The following is a 14,420-nucleotide window of genomic DNA, read 5'->3' on the forward strand; positions in this document are numbered from 1 at the left end:
GTTTCCCCTATGCCTTCACTTGTTTTCTCCCGAGCGTTTTCTCTCAACGTTTCCCACTTCATGTTTACAAAGTGCTTACGCCCACTTGGCGGGCAGCAACCTCTCCAGCCCGAGTCCCTAATCCAGTCCCTCCGCCCCGCCCCCCCGCCTCCCCTCCTCCCGGATCCACCCCCGCCGATTCACCCGGCGCCCGCCCGGGTCGTCACGTGACCACAGCCGAGCCCCGCCCCCTACCGTCACGTGAGCCGCCAGCCCCTCCTCGCCCCCGCGCCGGCGCGCTCCGACGTGCCCTGGAACTTACCCTCCCTCGGAGACCAGCCTGCGGGGACGGGCTGGCCGCAGCCGCCGCGGTGTGAGCGCCCTTCAGGCTCGCCTCGGCGTCCCGCAGACCCCGTGCTAATACAAAAGGGAGCTGCCTCCTGCGAGGCCGCCGTGCTCTCGGTAAGGTGGCGGGACGCGGGTCCCCGTGGACAGAGGGCAGGTTGGTGAGGTGCTGCACAAAGGCGTCCGCGGTCGGGGCTGTGCCCGCCGAGGGCGGCGGAGTTAGGGGGAGGTGTGTGCGGGAGGCGCGTCGCCGCCGAGGTGCGCGCGAGGTGCGGCCGGGAGCGTCTCGGGAGGGGTGGGGCGCAGGGCGCAGGGTGGGCGCGGGGGGAAGGGGAGCCGTTGCCAGCCCATTGACTGACGTGGGCGAGAGGGTTTAAATGGCTCGAAGTTGTGGCTCCTCTGCCCCCCGGGTTTCCTGACTTCCTGTGTGAGGGCAGCGCCCGCCCGCCCCGCCCCTAGGAAGAAGTGTGTGTGTGTGTGTGTGTGTGTGTGTGTGTGTGTGTAAAAGGCAGGCTGGTGCCGCCCTCTTTCCTCGCCTTCTGCAGCTGCGTGTGCCCGCTCTCTAACTGCTGTTGGGTGTGTAAACCTCCGCCCCCCCAGGGAGCCTACCTGAGGCCTCCCCTCGAGGACTGCTGACCTTAAACGGGTACTTTCGTCTCTGCAGTCTTTAGAAGTGCCCTGCCCCATTGAATGGACACTTGCTACTCTAGCTCTTCTGGGAGCAATCTCCTCAAAGTCCTTGAATTAAAAAACAAAACAAAACAAAACTCTTTACAAGCGTGCTGCCCTCTTCCCATTTCAGCGTAGTTGATTGTCTTCCAAGAATGGCTGTCCTTTACGTATTGTATCTTTAGTTACTGTAGACCCTCCGAGAAGAAATGCCTGCAGGGTCATTATTACAGAAAAATGCAGGGCCTTCAGTTTCGGAGGCTTGTGATGTTTTCCTTCTGACTGCAGCAGCAGTTTTCAATGCATTTGCAAAGGTTAAAGCAAAATGTTTAAAAGCATACCTTTAGGAAAGTTCGGATGTCATTCCAAGTGAAGTGTTTATGATGGGTAAAGTCAGTTAACACTCGAATTGCTCTATGGTTAGTTACGACACACAAGAGCAGCTTTTATCGAATATTTATGCACATATTCCAAAAGGGAAGGAAATGTGGAGGAAAGCTCGGCTTCTGGCTGAGATTCTGCCACACTTCCGAAGCTGAGACCTCGGAAGACTCAGTGTTACTGAAAGGTTGTTAAAAAGTATCTAGCCTCTAGCCACGACTGTTTCATCCGAAAACTTGGGAAATAGTGGCCTAGAGCGGTTATTTGTCCATATCCAGTGTTCCTTTCCTGATCTATAGGGAGGTGTGTTACAGAATGGTCACCTTTCTGAATTTTTTCTTGTCTGAGTAGACATTCGGCTGCTGGTGCTAGTAGTTTTCTCTTTTGCTCTGTTTTGAAATGCCTTGGAAACGTTTCAGAATAGGGATTGGGAAGCCCAGCACAGTGCCTTAAAGCAGGATCTGAAGAGTTAACCTTGAGCCGTGCACCCTGAAGAACCAGACAACCTGGATGCGTATATGTGACCCGTGGTTTGCATGTAGCTTTCTGCTTTGGAGGTGTTTGTTCTTGGGGAAAAACAATTAAGTGTCATGAAACAGATTGTATGTGTGTATGTGTATGCCGGGTATCTGTTGATAGGTTTCTGTTCGTACTTTATCAGCCATAAAAGTTGGAAAAGGTCTGGGACGCCTGGGTGGCTCAGTTGGTTAAGCAGCTGCCTTCGGCTCAGGTCATGATCCCAGCGTCCTGGGATCAAGTCCCACATCTGGCTCCTTGCTTGGTGGGGAGCCTGCTTCTCCCTCTGCCTCTGCCTGTGCTCGCGCTCTCTCTCCCTCTCTCTCTCTGACAAATAAATAAATAAAATCTTAAAAAAAAAAAAAAAAAAAAAAAGTTGGAAAAGGTCGATAACTCACTGATTCTTAATGTGCCATTGGTAAAGATTAATTATCGGTATATAGTCAATATGTATCTTTAGGTGTTTATTTTTTACGTACTATACCAGTTGTGAGGCACAAGTGAAAATATGTAGTATAAATGCTGTAGAAAAACAGCTTATTATTTGTAGTTAGTCATTTGGTTTTCATTTCATTTAGAAAGTTTCTGTTTGGTGCTTTTTAAAAATAGGTGGATAGACCGTGGGCTTTGCAAATTTACGTACTTGTAGTTGTGCAGTTGACATTCCTGAGAATAATAAGGTAATAAAAATTTGAAGTTGACTGAGATAAAACTGAATACAGTGATGTGTAAAATCCTTATGTGGCACTACCAGTATTTTGCTTACCTGAGAAAATTGGTACTAAGAAAATGTAACTTAAGGTGAATCTGCCCAAAATGGACATTACAGTTCTTTAGTAGTGGAAGAGAAAAGTGAAATTAAACTTTTATTTTCTCTTGTATTTACATTTTTAGTTTTAACTGCAAATATGCACTGTTTTGTGGAATGAGTCAGACATGAAAAAGTATGATGGTATCACATATCATCATTGTGTTTCAAATCGTGCTTTTCATATCATCCTCTTTTGAGGAGCCCATTGGGTCACTATCTTTGTGGTTTTTCTTTTCTTCAGTTGTTAACTGGTCTAATTATGCCACATCCTTAGTTGTGGATGGCTTTGCTGTGATTCAGCCATTTCCCTATTACTTTTATTGACTTAACAAATATCATGCAGTTTCAGTTTGCAGTTGATTAGCTTTTTATTTGAACCAGACTGCCAAATGCTGACGTGTCTAAGTATCCCTCCCCTGTTGATAATTAGTGCTTCTCAAACTTTAATGTGCATGGGAATCACCTGAACTTCTAACAAGCCCCCAGGTGATACCCTTGTTGCTCTACTGCCCAGACCACAAACTACTGCAGTCCGATAGAAATATAATGCCAGTGACCTGTGTAACCTTATTTTATTTTTATTTTTATTTAAGTAATCTCTACACCGAACATGGGTCTTGAACTCAACCCAGAGATCAAGAATTGTGTGTTCCTCCAACTGAGCCAGCCAGGTGCCCCTCACTTGGGTAATTTTCAAGCTTTTTAGTACTCACATGGTAAAAAAGTAAAAATGGGGGGGAAAAACCCAAGTGAAATAAGTTTTCTTTATCATCTCATCATGTAATCAACATGATTCTTTTATTCAGACTAAGTCTTCAAATCCTTGGTGTATTTTACATATACAGGACATTTCAGTTTAGATTAGACATACTTAATATGCTCAGTAGCCACATTTGGCTAGTGGCTACTGTATTGAGCATCACTTCTGGAGTCTAGAATGTAGAACAGAGCTATTCTCCATGTATTTTTAGATTGGCCACATCAACATCCTTTGGGAACTTGTTAGAAATGCAAATTTTTGGGCCCCACCTAATAGTGCTCTTATTAGGAATGTCTGGGTTTCAGTAACTTGTGTTTTAAAAACTATAGATTATGACTACAGAATGTGTATGTGCTATTCTGGATGGGATCCTAGAACAGAAGAAGTCCATTAGGGGAAAACTAAGGAAGACTGAATAGAGCATGGATGCTACTGTATATGATAATGTTCATATATATCACTGAATATGATAAATGTACCATACTAACATAAGATGTTAATGGTAGGAGAAATTGTGTATAGGATATATGGGAACTCTCTGTACTATTTTTGCATAATTCTCTAAGTCTAGAACTCATCTAAAAAAATTTTTTTTAAAGAGAAGCTCTCCAGATGGTTCTGCTCACTAGAAGTTTCAGAAGCCCTGATCTAGATCACTGATACTACCTACACTATTGTACTTTGGATGGGTAGGATGGCTGCTAAGTTTGGTTTGGTAGCGTAGAAATAATAGTATTTTGTAAGAAGATCTAAAATCTGTAAAGCATTATACCAGGTGCTTTACACATATTTACTCATTTGATTCTCTCAGTATGTGGTATCTGCTGTTAATAAGCTCCATTTCACAAATGGAAGAAAACAAGGCTCAGAGAGGTTTAACTTGTTTTAGATCACATAGCTAGGAAGAGGCAGAGGCATGTGCATTTGAGGAGGAACTATTTTTTTTAAGCCATTAGTTAATTTGTCACTATTTTTCTACTCACAACTTTTTTTTTTTAAAGATTTATTTATTTTAGAGGGGGCAAGAACAAGCACGCATGCAGTGGGGAGGGGCAGAGGGAGAGAGTCTGAAGCAGACTCTGCACTGAGTGTGAAGCCCATCGTGGGGCTCGATCTCACAACCCTGAAATCATGACCCGAGCTGAAACCAAGAGTTGGACGCTAAATGACTTTGCCACTGAGGTGCCCCTGAAACTTTTCCTTTTTTGAGTTAAGCAGTGATTAGTGTGGATACTCTGTGTCATGCTTTATAGTTTACAGAATACTTTTTCTCTTTTCCATTTTCATGAGAATCTTTGGAGATTTATATTGTTTGTTTTACAGGTAAGTTAAGGGGCTCAGCATCTGAGCGCCAAGAAATGGCAAATCCTAGATTTAAATTTCAGGTCCCTAACCCTGAGTTTTGTACTCTTTTGCTACAGAAGAATTTAGATTACATTTTGCAGTTCGAGTGGTATCTTTAAAATACCAATATTTTGCTACATATTACTGATTTGTTAAAAAAATCAGTTTTATTGAGTTATAATATGTGTATACTAACATAGAGTAATACTCAATAATAGAAAGGAGTGAACTACAGCTACATACAGCAACATGGATGACTCTCAAAAGTGTTGTTCTAAGTGAAACAAGCCAGATGTAGAAGGCTCATATGGTATGGTATTTGTGGGTACCTTCCTATCACCACATTACTTCCTTTAGTAAGCAGTGATTAATGTGATGCTCTGTGTCATGCTTTATAGTTTACTAAGTACTTTTTCACATTTTCTCTATCTGTTCTCACAAGGGTCTCTCTTAAAATTTTTTTTTAGTATAATTGACATGCAATGTTCTGTTAGTTTCAGGTGTACAACATAGCATTTCAGCATTCTCTCTCTCTCTTTTTTTTTTTTTTTTAAAGATTTTATTTATTTATTTGACAGAGAGCACACAAGCAGGGGGAATGGGAGAGGGAGAAGCAGGCTCCCCACTGAGCAGGGAGCCCAGTATGAGACTCGATCCCAGGACACCGGGATCATGACCTGTGCTGAAGGCAGACACTCAACCAACTGAGCCACCCAGGCGCCCATCAACATTCTCTATTCCTTATGCTTTGCTCACCACAAGTGTAGCTACCATCTGTCACCATACACACTATTGCGATATCATTGGTTATATTCCTTATACTGTGCCTTTTATTCCCATGACCTATTCATTCCATAACTGGAAGCTTTTATCTTCCAGTCCCCTTGACCTTACATTTTGCCCATCCCCCTCTGCCCCCCCTCCAACACTTTCCCAGGATCTCTTAAGGCTTGTATTCTTTCCTGTTTTACAGATGGATGTACGATTAGTTTAGGCATTCATTAGCTGTTAAGCCTTTGAGTTGATTCCAGTTTCTAGCACTTATGAATAAAACTGTTGTGAATGTTCATATAAGGCCTTTGCGTGGACTTACGCTTTTATTTTTCTTGAGTAAATACCTAGAGGTATTGAAAAGCAGTGGCTAGATCGTAAGGTAAATGCATGCTTAATAACTTTATAAGAAACTGCCAAAATGTTTTCCAAAGTGGCTTTAACATTCTGCATTCCCACAAGCAGTGAATGAGAATTCCAGTTGCTGGTATCCTTACCACATGAAATATCCTTTATATGTATTTAAAGCCATTCTAGTGTGTGTGTGGGAGTGATAGTTGGTGCTTTGAATTTATATCATTAGGGTTTTTTAAAAACAGTATTATTGAGGTATAATTGCTGTGTAATAAGCTGCATATATTTTAAATGTGTAATTTGAACATATCAAACTCCCACCTTGCCCTCCAAATATCCTTGAGCTTAAGGGTAATTCATCACCTTGTTTTCTGGTCAATATTGATTTGCTTTCCAGCACTATAGATTTGCTTGCATTTTGTAGAATTGTGTATAGATGGAACCATATAGTATACACTTTCTTGTCTGGATTTTTTTTTTTTTTCTACTCAGGAAAATTATTGTGAGATTTTTCCAGTTTGTTGTGTGTATTAGTAGTTAATTCCTCTTTGTTCCTGAGTGATATCCCATTGTGTGGATATACTACAATTAGTTTATCCATTCACCTCTTGATGGTCATTTGGATTGTTTCCAATTTGGGGTTATTAGAAATAAAGCTGCTGTGAACATTCACCTACATGTCTTTGCGTGGATACATGCTTTCGTTTCTCTTGGATAAATACCTAGGGGTAGATTCCCTGGGTCCTATGGTAGATATATATTTAAAATTTTAAGAACCTGCCAAACTTTTTCCAAAGTGGTTTTACCATTTTATATGTCCACTAGCAGTGTGTGAGAGTTTTGATTGCTCCACATTCTAGAAAACACTGGTGTATTGTCAGTCTTAAATATTAGTTATTCTAGTGGATGTGTAGTGTTATTTCTTTGTGACTTCAGTTTGCATTGCTCTAATAACTAAAGATATTGGGCATCCTCTAATGGTCTTACTTACCATCTGTAGATCTTTGGATGTTTTTATCTTTTGCCCATTTTTTATTGAGTTGTGTTACTGACTTGTACAGTTCTCTGTATATTTAAATATGAGTCCTTTGTTGAAGATAAATTTGTGTCTATATTTTTGAGGGATGTGGGTCTTTAGTTTTTCTTAGAATGTCTGTAGTTTTAGTATGAGGATAATGGTGACCAGATAGAATGAATTGGGATGTTTTTCTTTTGTTCCAATTTTCTTCAAAAGCTTTGTGTAACATAGGTATTATCTTCCTTAGATTTTTGGTAAAACTCTAGTGAAGCCATCTGGGCCAGGACTTTGTGGGAAAATTATTTATTATTTATTTTTAAAGATTTTGTTTATTAGAGAACATGAGAGTGCATGCTTGAGAGCACACAGCAGGGGAAGCAACAGAGGGAGAGGGAGCAGGGAGCTTGACTCCAAGTCGGGCTTGATCCCAGGACCTAGGAACCATGACCTGAGCCGAAGGCTGATGCCTAGCCAGGTGACCCACCCAGGTGCCCTGTGGGAAGATATTAAAGATTTTTAAAGACAGATCAATTTTTTTATTAGATTCAGGGCTACTTAGGTTATCAATTTCTTCTGAAGTTCTGGTAATTTGTCTTTCAGGAAATTTGTTTGGTCATCTAAGTTGTTATATTTACTGGCTTAAAGTTGTTCATAATGTTCTCTTATCTTCCTTTTGATGTCTTTAGATCTATAGTTATATCCCCTGTCTCATTCCTGATATTGGTAATTTGTGTCTTTTTCCCTTCTATTCTGGATCAGTTTGACTAGAGGGTTATCAGTATTATTGATCTTTAAGAACCAGCTTCTGATTTCATCTAACATTTTTCTCTCTTTTTTTTATTGATTTCTTCTCTGCTCTTTATCATGTCTTTTCTTCTGCTTATTTGGGGTTTAATTTGCTCTTCATCTAGTTTCTTAGAGTGAAAGTGTACATCAATGATTTGAGACCTTTCTTCTTTTCTAATATGGGTATTTAGTGCTATGAATTTTCTATGAGCACTACTTTAGCTGCATCCCGTAAGTTTTGAGATGTCATGTTTCCATTTACATTTCAGTTCCGTTTTCCTGTTTGATTTCTTCCTTTCCTTGTGAGATATTTAGAAGTATGTTGTTTAGATTCCAACAAATTTGTGGGTTTTAAGCTATGTTTTGTTAATTTATAACTTAATTCAGTTGTTAGAGAATAAACCTTGGTATGATTTCAGTCCTTTTAAATTTATCGAGATTTGTCTCATGGCCCAGAATACAGTATGCAGAAAATGTATGTTTGTAGGAGACTACTGAACTGGCTGTCCCATTTTTAGCACTTCCATTAGCTCTGTATGAGTGTTCCAGTTGTTGGTATCAGCACTTTGTATTGTCTTGTTTTATAAAAATAACTTTATTGTGGTAGGTATGTGATATCTTGTTTTGATTTAACTTGCATTATTGGATTTTCAGTGTTTTGTAAAATAATTTAAATTTTAGTACAAATTAAGGATCATGGTGTGTTTTCTTTTCCAGGAGAGGACAGAAAACTCTGAGGCGTTGATAGTAGCAGTAGTATGTCATCGTTTGTGTGCTACATAAGTGCTACTTTTCGGTTTTCTAAAAGTTTGAATGTTTGCCTTTTAAAATTTACTTTGAAAGAGGGTCTGTAAAACCTATGTGAGGATTTAGTGACTTTTGTGGTTTTTGGGTAGACAGGTATAAAGTGATTTAAATTGTAGTCTGTAGTGACTATTTTGGTAATATATAGACAATAGTATTGTATGTATATACCACATATTGATTAGGCATTTACCTACGGCCATTTGGTTTGCTTCCACCTTTTGGCTGTTGTGATTAGTGCGGCTGTTAACATGGATGTACATACATCTTTTCAAGTTCCTGCTTTCTGTTCTTTTGGATGTGTGCCCAAAGTGGAATTGCTGGGTGTTTTGAAAAACCACTGTACTGTTTACCCCTGTGACTGTACCATTTTCCATTCCTACCAGTAATGTACAAGAATGGCAATTTCTGGGGCACCTAGGTGGCTCAGTCAGTTAAGCATCTGCCTTTGGCTCAGGTCATGATCCCGGGGTCCTGGGATTGAGCCCCGCATTGGACTCCTTGCTCACCAGGGAGTCTGCTTCTTCCTCTCCTTCTGTGCTCTCTCTCTCTCTCTCTCTCACTAATAAATAAAATAATTTTTTTTTAAAAGGGCAATTTCTCCACATCCTCATCAACACTTATTTCGGGTTTTTTTTTAGTTGTTGTTTTGTTTTGTTTGTTCTTTACAGTAGCCATCCTGATTGGTATGAAGTGGTGTCATTGAAGTTTTGATTTGCATTTCTCTAATGATAGTGACATTGAGCATCTCTCCTTGTGTTTATTGGCCATTTGTGTATCATCTTTGGGAAAATATCTATTCAAGTCCTTTGCCTATAGTGGCTCTTATCACATTGTTAATTTGGAATAGGTTGGCATCATTTAAGCATTAAAAAGAATAGATTTTTTTCCTTTTTTTAAATTTTAAGTTACTGATGTCTGACTAGAACTTTGCAATGGCCAGATGTTAAGTCACTGCAATTGTATTTGCCTCTGTTTTGTAGATTATATCTTTTTTTAAAGCAAAGGATTTGGTAAACATTTGAAAGTAATTGAATATAAATAGTCATTTCAAAGATTTTCTTTAAGAGGGTAATGTGTATAGTTTTGGAGGAATATCTGAATGGGTTGTGAAAAAAATGAACTTTTTCTTCTAGAGTAAGTTATTAGAGGGCTAGAAATCCTATTAAGCTTTATCAAGACCAAGGTTATGATTTTCTGATTAATGTATGACAGCTTTCGTAATGGTATGGTCTGAGATCATGAGTGTGGGTGCTTCCCCAAAGGACAATCAAGGTGTTCTTACTAAAAAGGTGGGCAGGTGAGATGCCACAGAGGCAAGATCAAATTTATGTGAACTGTAAAAAAAGTTAATTTCTTTCTCCCACCCCCCAAAGATTTTATTTATTTGGTAGGGAAAGAGAGAGCACAATCGGGGGGGAGCAGCAAGCAGAGAGAGAGGCAGGGTCCCCCTGAGCAGAGAGCCCCACATGGGGCTTGATCCCAGTTATGATCTGAGCTGAACGCAGATGCTTAACTGACTGAGCCACACACGTGCCCCTCTTTGTTTTTTATTTTCAATTAAAAATGATTATTTTTGAAAGTACTTAGAAAGAAATTTAAAAAATGGGACTCAGCTGTTGAGGGTATAGAAGAATCCATTGGTTGGAGTGCATTTAGAAGAGAGTAAAAAAAAAAAAAAACCAACTGAAAAATATGGAAGCAGAATTGATCATCAAAGAAGGGTGGTTTTAAAGGTTAGCATGGAGCCATTACCAATATAGATGCTTATGAAGTAGAAGAATCTGAAGGGAGAGGAAGTTAACTTACCGGCTCAAGAAAACCTTTTTGTTCCTTAGACTTTTTACTAGTTCTGTTTGTTTTTACCTTATAGGCTATCTTCCTGGTATCCTGCACCACCACATTAAAACTCTTAGTATGTGCAAATGGATCTGAACGGAATAAATTCCATTTTAATCTTTAGTCCTTTTTGGTCTGAAAGGGCTTGATCAGGGTGCTATACTCAAGTACTGTGTATGTGAAATTTTTAATACAGTAGGCCCCTAACTTTCTGCTGTCATATATCAGCTAGATCAGTATTTACTCTCCACATAGAGATTATTTTAGAATGATTTTGAAAATATAACAACCATTGATAATAGAGAATCCTACTACCTGTTAAATAATTGTAATTCATGTTTTGATGAGAAAACCAGGCATGGATTCTCCATAAATGCAATGTGATAAAGTAACTAAAGAAGCATGAGTTTATTTAAATTATTCAAACTTATGTCAGCGTAATGTAAGGTATTTTAATATGAATATAAAATATGCATGGTATCACTTTTAATTTGGGTTTAAATCGAGTCCTTAAAATCCAGAGGGGAAGGGTCAGTGTGGCACTATAAGATGCTGTGGGCTCATCTTGTGTATTTTCTGCCACAGTACTTGGATCAGCCATTTCTCCAAGAGCCTTGGTTCCTTGGAGAATGATATTAGAAACTGTATCTGGGTGCTAGGTATATTATTGCTGCTAGGCTGTCGTTTTTGCTGACAGAAAGGATATATGCATGTGTATACTAAGCAATATATAGAGGTTTATCTGTAATATTCCTGTTTTTTTGTTGTTTATTATGTTCAGTTATACATCATCAGTTTTTGGTGTAGTGTTCAGTGATTCATTAGTTATTTATAACACCCAGTGCTCATCACAACACGTGACCTCCTTAATACCCATCATCCTGTTACCCTTTCCCCCCACCCCTCTGTAATATTTCTTTATGAAATAACCTTTATGTAACTATCTGTAGTAAGCTAAAAATGAGTTCATATTGATGTCTCCAAATCTAATCCATGGATCATTCTAATCTTTTCTGCAGGATTATAAATTCCCACTCAGTCATCGAGAAACCTGGCTCCCATCATCCGAGTTCCATTTAATTAATTATTTGATTTTAGTGTACATATATGGCAGTATCAGAGTTTTTGACTTATACCCCATGGGAAATGTTTTTATCAGCTTAGAATAGAGTACTTGTATAGTTCTTTTGCCTATATTCTTATAGACCTCACTTATTTCCAAGCATCCTTCTCCAGAGGTTGTTCCATGTATTTGTCATATTGTTAGACTGTCTCGTCTCACCTGCTTTCTTGGGAAATCCTGTGATTCCCCCAACCTCCTGAATGAATGATTTTTTAAAATTTGCATACATGGAAGTTCATGCTTTGTGTTATAAAGATTAATGGGTTTTCAAAGTGTGCAGTGTCATATATCCACCATTGCAGGATCATACAAGATAGTTTTATTGATCTAAAAAATCTCCTGTGCTTCACTTACGGAATGCTCTTTCCCACACTCCCATTCTGGCAATCACTCTTTCTATGGTTTTGACTTCCCCAGAATGTGATACACTTGAAGTCATTCAGTGCATAGCATTTTCAGACTGGCCTCTTTCACTTTGCAAAATATATCTAAGATTAATTTGTATCTTTTCTTAGTTTGATACCTTATTTTTTATCACTGAATAATATTCCATTGTATGGATGTCTCACAGTTTATTTTTTCTCCTATTGAAGGACATCTTGGTTGCTTCCAGTTTTTGGCAGTTATAAATAAAACAACTGTCAACATTTGCATGCAGGGCCTTTTGTGAACATAAGTTTTCAACTTATTTGGGTAAATACCTTGGAGGGTGATCGCTAGGTCAGATGGGAAGACCATGTTTACCTTTGTAAGAAGTTGCCCAACTGTCTTCAAAGTGGCTGAACCATTTTGCATTCCTATGGGCTATGAATGGAAATTCTGTTGTTCTACATCCTCACTTGCACTTGGTGTTGTCAGTTTTTTGGATGTAGCCATAATAATAGGTGTATGCTGTGTGTCTTGTTTTAATTTGTAATTCCCTAATGACATAATGTTGAGCACTTTTTCATGTGCTTATTTGCCATCTATGTTTTCTTTCATGGTATCTTTTCATATCCTTTTTCCATTCCATTCAGAACCTATTCCATATTGAGTTCTTTTTGTTGACTTTTAAGAGTTCTTTGTTTATTTGGTATACAAATCCTTAGCCAGATAAGTGCTTTGGAAGTATTTTCTCCTTGCATGTGGTTGATATTTTCATTCTCTTAGCAGTGTCTTCCACAAAGCAGAAGTTTTAAATTTTAATAAAGTTCTAATTTTTTAAAAAGATTTTTTATTTATTCATTTGAGACAGAGACAGAGAGAGAGAGAGCTTCAGCAGGGAGAGAGGGAGAAGCAGACTCCCTGCTGAGCCAGGAGCCTTATTCAGGATTCCGTCCCAGGACCCTGGGATCATGACCTGAGCTGAAGGCAGATGCTTAACCATTTGAGCAACCCAGGCTTCCCTATTTTTTTTTTTTTTAATGGATTGTGTATTTGGTGGTTTATCTTGAAACTCATTGTCAAACCCAAGGTCATATTTCTTCTCCTTTGAATAAGAATATTTTCTCCATTCTTGTAACAACTCAAAAAAAAGTTATGTCCACCCTCATTTCTGACTAAGACTTCATGGCACAAATTGCCTTAAAATACCCCATGCAAAAATCACTTTTAGTAGAATATACTTGCTTCCCCAAATGCTTCTTTTGTTGTTTCCTCATTTTTGTTTCAGATTTAAATCTTGGTTTTGAATTTCCTTCACTAGTTTATGTTTGTGTTCTGTCCTGCTTTCTAGTTACCCAATTATTTCCTGTATCCCTCTGCTGTCCCCATTTTTGCTATTTCCTTATGTCTAGAATAGTTGATAATATCAGTCACTGTATTTTTCTTCTGTTCTTTAGACCTAAATAAATGTCTTATATTCTGTACAATTTTATTCTTAGAAAAAAGGGATCATGCATTATGAAAAACTAAGTGCTCACTAGTGGCCTATGATTTCTTGTTGTACAAGTATACGGTTTACAAAATTATTTAGTATAATTTCTTATTCTGAAACTTAATACTGGATTTGTCCTTAACTATTTGTTGTGCTCATTAAGTTTAATTGATTTCTTTAGTAGAGGCCTGTTTAGGGATTCTTCATTTTAAACAAGTGCTTTTTTTTTTTTTTTTAAAGATTTCATTATTTATTTATTTATTTGACAGACAGAGATCACAAGTAGGCAGAGAGGCAGGCAGAGAGAAAGGGGGGAGCCGGCTCCCTGCCAAGCAGAGAGCCCGATGCGGGGCTCGATTCCAGGACCCTAGGATCATAACCTGAGCTGAAGGCAGAGGCTTTAACCCACTGAGCCACTCAGGCGCCCCTTAAACAAGTACTTTTAAAACTTCTTGGAGACCTTCATGTCAAGAATAATGGCTTAAATTGTATTTTTAAGTTGGTTAATATTTATATGTGAGGCTATATTAATATTTTGTTGCTTATAGCACTAGAATTGTTAAATTGGTTGTACATCTGTGTATTAGGCTTAATGTATAGACTCATTCCCCAAAAATCGTAAACTTATTAATTACAGATGCATTTACTATATGTCTCTTAAGATTGTGTTTACTTTTTTACTTTTTGGATATACCTAGTAAAGATATCATGCTGAGAGATGTACTTGATTAAAACAGATGTCCTGGGGGAGGAAGATAACATGTGCTGAGCTATGTAATTTGTGGTAGGAAAGAAAAGAAGAAAAAATGGCAGAAAAAGGAGGAGGCCATTAGATTTTAAAATAGCCTGGTAGGAAGTTCTGAATCAGATGTGGGGGAAGAGAAGTAAAAGATGTAAGCAGTTGTGTGTGTGTTTATCTCTGTATATATCTGTTCTTGTTGAAACATGAGGAAGAAGACGACTGGTAGGAGGCATCGAAAGCCTTCATGGCTATTTATGAAACTGCCAAGTAAACCAGTGGTTGGTACTGGGCAGTAGGTATGAGGAAACTTTATATGTATTGGT

General features: G+C 38.8%; 1 protein-coding gene across 3 annotated transcripts in view; it reads left to right on the plus strand.

The window, feature by feature from the left end:
- The first annotated feature begins 258 nt into the window (after positions 1–258).
- Positions 259–14,420, plus strand: part of ARHGAP12 (Rho GTPase activating protein 12) — a 109,290-nt gene continuing 95,128 nt past the window's right edge. For all 3 annotated transcript variants that reach the window (XM_080811559.1, XM_080811557.1, XM_080811558.1), the window contains exon 1: positions 259–441. The gene's annotated coding sequence lies outside the window, so the exon portion shown is untranslated. The remainder of the gene's footprint in view (positions 442–14,420) is intronic.

This window comes from Martes martes, assembly GCF_963455335.1.
Source record: "Martes martes genome assembly, chromosome: 8".
Lineage (NCBI taxonomy): Eukaryota > Metazoa > Chordata > Mammalia > Carnivora > Mustelidae > Martes > Martes martes.